General features: G+C 37.1%; 1 protein-coding gene across 1 annotated transcript in view; it reads right to left on the bottom strand.

Moving 5' to 3' along the window:
• Window positions 1-6,935, bottom strand: part of GLDN (gliomedin) — a 126,190-nt gene that overhangs the window by 55,491 nt on the left and 63,764 nt on the right. The gene's annotated exons all lie outside the window — the stretch shown is intronic.

Here is a 6,935-nt window from a genome sequence, read left to right as displayed (position 1 = left end):
GGACTTAACAGGTTAAGACTGTTAGGACTCAAAAGAACTTTACCTATCTACTGTTATTGTAAGCCCTAAATGTTATTATAATCTATTTATAATATATATCTATTTATAGAAGTGCTAGTTTTGCACACTGCTATGACTCTTAACCTTTTCAAATTCAGACCTCTGACTTTACGACATAGACAAAATCTACTCTACTCTGGCACTCATTCCGTTAAAACGCATCAATGCATTAGAAAGAAAACCATGTGAACTACAGCCACTCTAAAAAACCTGCTGCTTCCATAAACTGAGAGCCCTTTATGTTGCTCATGTTCTGGCCGTCACCCCTTTGGTTGTAGGTGACTTTATTTAGGTACCGGTGGCAGGTGTTTGAGCGGGGCCCAGCAGATGGCGCGCACACAAAGTTTATCCCACCGCGAACACAGCTCGGGTTTGGCCAAGTCCGCCTCGACGGGCCAGGGCTAAAAGCCAAAGAGACCCCTGGCCTCACTCAGCTGTTGAACACCCTCTCAGGAAGACGTGGAGTCATTCTAGAGCCACTCAAAGTGGAAAGGTGGAGACAAAACCATCCACCGATAGTGCGGACAGAACTCTACAGCATTATTCCAATGTGCACTGGCATTAGAACACTTTCAAGTATCACCTTATGCTTAAAGTGTTCTCCCAGTCTAGTCAAGCAGAGTCTGTACGTACCATTTAGCATCAAGATCTATAGAACCCTACCTAGTAGGGCTCAAAATGATTTCTGAGAAACTGTAGGGCTTTGCTGGTATTTTAAGTATAATTCAACCTAACAATTAATTTGATGTATTGATACTAACACACTTTCTCTTAATATGACATTTTAATACAACATTTTCCCTGTTGCTTGCTTAATTTAATTTACTGCATTTATGGCATTATTCCATAGTCCACAGTACAACAGCAATCTCTAAGGAATCATGAGGGTCTTTGAAGCAAAGTCAATTTTTGTGATTGAACCTTCAATGACTAATGCAGGTCCTAACACTTCATGCAGCCTCACCACACTTCTGCAGTAGGTACAAACTTAGCAGGACAAGAATTGAGCAGATCTTCATAATAACTCTTTATTCTTCAAATAATTGCTGGTCCAAATCAAGCCAGATGCAAAAAAGAAAGGATACATTTGGCACAGTGTGCACAACTCCATTAAACCACCTGATTAGAGCTGAAAATACCTCCCATTGGATTTCAATCATTTAATTCCTCTTTTGTCTTAGAAGGGCTGATTAGCATTTCACTCAGTGCTTTATAAGCTTACCCTTACCTTGTAATGATATGTAGATGGAGTTGAATTTCATTCTCCATTTAGCAGACATTGAAAGATTCTTGGCAAGTAATTATAGATCAAAATAGTTATATTCAGAAACTGCACCTTCTAACACCTATACGCATATTTTTATTTATATTCACCTTTTCTTCATTCCAACAAATGTTAGAGGATATTTTCCAGTGTTAAACAATAGTTCAAGAGAGACATGAAAAGAGTATAAATCAGTATTATTATAATATTAAGTATGGTGCTAAATGCATTAAGAAAATTGCCGCTTCCATTTCAGAAAGCACAAATTTTGCAAAAGAATTAGATCAAGCTACGGAATGAATGCTAAAGCAGCTGCAAATGGATCTTCTTCTGTTTGATGTGAAATGTTTTCAAATGGAATTTCACTGGCTCAGATGTATAAATACAAATCCAACTGTTTTCACTGGTCTTGTCTTCCTTCTTATATGAAGGACAATGCAAAGAAAATAAATTCATTCTACAGAAAAGTTATCAATTCATTATGTTACTTCACCTAAGGATCTCAAAGCATGTTGAGAGTATTGATTAAGTCTTTGAAATGGAGCTGACTTGCTAAACCCCTGCTCCAGGGAAAGGTTACAGTAAAAAAACAGTAACTATGTAGATCTGGAACATATGGTTTGTGGGCCCCTTCACTCAGACAACATTTGATCAAAACCCCAAGACACTGATGCCATAATCCAGGTTAAATGCCTTTGCTTAGATGCCAGGATATATTTCAGAGTCTGCATCAATGAGGATGTATCCCTCATGTGAGGGAATAAGATAGGGCAAATATTCCTCAAACACAACATAAATCACACGATCGAACAGTTCAAACAAAGGGCAGCAGAGCAGGAACTACATAAGTGACAATACTTTGGTTCCATCCTGGAGTAAAACTCAGGGACAGCAGAAAGTTGCAGATTAAACCAAAATGAGAAGTTAAGTCAGCTGTTATTGCCAGTGTGCACAAGTGGCCACAGGGAACCTATGGGGAAAGAAGATGACACCACCAGGAGTAACACTTGCTCATCAGAGCTGGGGACAGGATGTCTTGTTGTGACACTCCACCTAAGAAAGAACAGCCATCAACATTGGGACTCTACACACAACCAAAATATGAGAAGAACACTTCAAAAGTGATCTATAACAGCCTGTTAAAATATGTCAGTTGTGGTTTATTATTGCTTGCTTATTGTTATTAACCAGTTACCAGTAAATTACTGACTCTACATTATATGTTTCTCTTTATTGCAGGCAAATATCCCATTTAAAATAACAAGTGCAAGAACCTCGATGTTTGATTGGCTTTTTTTTAACAGTTACTTAAAATTATATCAAGGAATGACAGCTCCCTATTTTCAGTTCCAGCTGCACACTACAGCTCTTTGTCATAATAGAATGTCACCTGCCAAATACAAAAGTCTGTTGAAATTCTCTTACATTTGAGTCTTTTATCACTAACCAGTTCTGAAAGTGCCATGGAAACTGTAATATGACTCAACAAAGGATAAATAGTTTTGGAGAACTGCATCTTACAGGGTTAAAAGGTTTTCCTACAGCAATGCTGGTTCAAAGCATTGCCATGAGATAGTGAGGTTTGCGATTCGTGGGACAAGGAAATCTTTGCAGACCACACAAAAAGTTATACTCCCTAGTGAGCATTCCCTCCTGGGATCTCACTGTATTCTTTGGATACTGTGCTCAAAAAACCCTGAAAGAGCTCGAGTTCAGAAGCCCGAGGCTCTGCAATGTAGCAAATACTGCTGACAGCAGAGTCTGAGTACATGTTATTGTAAAAAAATTGTTAAGAAAAAGAAACACAACAAAACAAAAGAAAACCCACCTCCATCCAAATCCACAAACCACCATATTTTCTGAAAGAGGGAGCAGTGATGCAATATGCAATACTGATGTGAAGGAATGCTCTCCAAACTTTAGAAACCACAGAAAGTCCAATTTTGTCATGTTCTTTAAAGTTGTCAAGTTATGGATCATCAATTTTTGAGCGGGTTCAAGCATGATATTGGACCTACTTAAATTTCAATATTTATGAAATTTTCTGTTTAAGTCTGCTAACATGAATGTTTCCACATTAATTTCTTATGATTAAATCATTAAATTCCCCAATCTCCTCTGAGAATTCAAGGAGTTGTTCTACGCTCCATAGAACAGAGCGTAGGAATGGAGCATGAATAGAACAATCCAATCCAACCCAAAATGTTGCTTCAGTATTCGGCTTCTGAAGAGGCTGATTTATTAGCACAGTGTTTCTGTGACACCACAGTCTTTCAAACAAAATACCACAGACTGGACTTGGATCAGAGTAAAAACCCTTAATGAATATTACTGCAGTGAAGTCTCTGCGAATCCAGTGACTATTTATATATTGGTTCACAGTTTGAAAAGTTAAAAAATAAACTGAAGTGTGACATTTATTCACCAAGCCTATTTAGAACTTACAATGTGTGGTTTAAAGGGGTTCACATCAGTATTCTGAGCAAGTCTAATGAAATGTCATGTAAAATCAGTGGGATTTAGAAGTCTATGTGCTACAATTGCTCCTGAGAGCAAGGGAAAATTAATTCTAAACATATTTTAAAATTAATAGCAAAGACACCATGTTCTTCTAATTGATTAGCAATAAACAGCAGTACCTATGTACAATGCCTCATCTGCAAAGCATTGCCATTATTATTTTTCATAGTGTTTTAATTCTGAAATATTTGTGCCACAACCTGGTTTTGGGCAGATTCTGAACTTCCTTGGAGAAAAAAAGGCACTCATATCTGATTTTGTCTTAAAATCCATTTCCAATGGATTAAAAACAAAAACAAACAAACAAACTAGCATATCCCCCCCGCAAACAACAACAAAAACCCCAAAACAAAACAAAAGAAAAAAAACCTTTTCAACTCCTGAAGATTTAACTTCAGGTTACATTCAGTGACGCATTTTCACAGGCTCCTATAGCAGCCAGACATCTACATTAACCTCTGTTAGAAGTTAAAACATATATCTACAAAAACTAAGGATTTAATTAACACAGCTTAACAGCTATTTCTGAAATTACCATCTGACCACAGGTATTTTCTAAACCTTCAGTATAATTTTGGGCCTTGATGTTACAGAAAACACAGAAATGGATATGCATTAACTATGCAAGACTACAAAGCATATGGTTTCTTGATTATTTTAAATAAGCATTGAGAAGTTTAATGAAGAGAAATAATTGCCCTCCTGTTGTTAATGATGATTCTGCCAGGTTATTAAAAAAAAAAAAAAAAGTGATGCTTTGCATCTTTTGTATGTAACCTAGTAGAATATCAAAATGGGGAAACAAGGATTGCTTTAACTATAATTTCCACATGTATCTGTGTATGTAGAAGAGTAACACATACATTGCTAATCCCATTTACTCCAAACGGTTTTGGTTTTTTCTTTCTGTGCAGCAGAAGTTCAACTTAGCCTACGGACAAGGCAAGATTTACTGCTGTAAAAGCAGCTACACAAACTCAAACCCATAAATTTAACCACCAGCAGAACATACTTTGAGTTGTGTGTTGAGATGGATTTTGAAGGAAAAAAAGGCACATTCATTTCAAAAGAAAAAAGTAACATGAGACAACAATATTTACCACTGACACAGCGCACAAGAGGATCTCTTTCCAGCCTGTAAGGATGGATTCCATTCAATGGGGATGGAATGTCAGATGAATCTGTGTTTCTTTTTTGGTACATAGTGTCTAGTATTGCTGGCTATGTTAAGTTCAATGATTTCATCCTAAATCACAGCTCTTAGCAGTTACGACAAAAAAATCCACATGATTATCAAGCCCTGCTCATAAAGGTCTGAGTGAAAGGCCAAGATTTACTTGAGATCAAGACTGGGAAGAGGAAGAGAAGGAAATCACAACAAAGGTTTCACACACAGCCCACTGAAGGCACAAGAATCTTTCCCTTTTGCACACTTTAGCTCAAGCTCTGTATGTTTTATAAAAATAAGAAGAGTGATGAATGACAGGGTGAAGAAAGAGTTGAAAAACATCATCTCAGATTGCAGACATTTGCCACCCTGCCAAATGCTGTTTATAAAGCCTGAACAAGGTTTCCCTACGACTACCACCCTGCTTGCAGGAGCAGATAATTCCAGTTCATTCCAGGAATGGGTTGCTCTCCTGTTGCTTATCTGTTAGTTTTGATAACCAGCAGTTTAGTTTTCATCTCCGCTCTAGCTGTTGACTTATCCAACGTAGCCCTTACTAAGACTTATAACATGGTCAAGGATTGCTCTCTGGATCTCTGGGACACACAGAGATAAATAAAATTTTAACAGCTTTACCAGGCTTGTCAATCATAAAACCCAAACCAGAAATACTGTCTTGATTTAATGATATTGGTTCCATCTCAGTGGACAGTTGAAGAATCAATCAGTAGTAGCTTTAATTTTTTGCCATCAAAAAGTCTTTCTATACAAAAGGGTGAGTCTCTGACTTCCCTACCTACAGTCTCAGAAATCAGGATCTTTTCCTATTTAACAGACACACAGGAACCTGAGGGTCTCTAGCTGGGACATGATGTGTTATTTTGCTTTGTTCAGGTCAGCTCTCAGCCAGCAGACAATGGCTGTCTTTCAGCAGTACTAGGAAATCTTGTGGAGTGTTCTCCTTCTCCTCTTATCGAAGTTCTCCCTTTTGCTACTTAGACATTTCAGACACTGTAGTTCTTAAAACTAGGTATTATGTAGGACATATTGTACAGATTTCAAAGACAGATGGCACTCAGAGACATTGTGTCACCACAGCAAGTTGTGAAAGGTTATTTTATCAAAATTATTAAAAACATCCCTTATGACTCCTATTGAAATAACGTCACAAAAACTCCCATCCCTTCTGACTGCCTGGTTCTCCTCTGCCTCTTGATGAGTTTTCACAGAGAGTCTCTGGACAAAGAAAGATCAGATAATCCAAAAACTCAACAAGTCATACTTTCTAAAAATTCTTGGTTTTTCCAGGCAGATGTTCAAAGGTGCTGAAAGGGTAAAATTTGAAACCTCTTTGTGACAAGGTAAAACATACAAAATGATGCTGACATAGCCCCACAGTCTCTGCTTGACTGTAATGAATTATCAAACTGAAAGCACTTAAGCACTCAAAAGGATTGTATGCAGGAGAAAGTCTAATTAATGCAAATTCTATAAGAGGAGTATTGCATCTTTTGATAATCAAGTTTCATTAGAATTGGAGAAGCAGAGGCACAGAATTAAATTGATTGATTAAATTGATCTATTGTTTTCTGGATGAGAAAGAACAATAGCTAATGTTTGGCACTCACAAATCAATTTTTGAGAGACAGAAGGATAAGACTAACATACCTTGTTAAAAGAAGAAAATCTAAAACATATTTTAAAAATAAAATTAAGAAAAAGCTTTATATTCTGTTCTGAATAATCAGAATGCTTTGCTGGTCAGTCATCATGATACAATGACCACAGTACCTTCCCATCTACCAAACGTAGTAGAAATTCCAATTTCTCAGACTAACACACAGTTAGATGGTCCACAAAGTGTGAATCAAGGTACAAAGTTCTGATATCCTGAATGTCAAAGGTAAATATATTTATTAATCA

The sequence above is a fragment of the Myiozetetes cayanensis genome, unplaced genomic scaffold (genome assembly GCF_022539395.1).
Source record: "Myiozetetes cayanensis isolate MyiCay16 unplaced genomic scaffold, myiCay2020 scf14, whole genome shotgun sequence".
NCBI lineage: Eukaryota > Metazoa > Chordata > Aves > Passeriformes > Tyrannidae > Myiozetetes > Myiozetetes cayanensis.
Note: the sequence above shows the minus strand (reverse complement) of the source record. Positions and strands in the feature narration are given on the sequence as shown.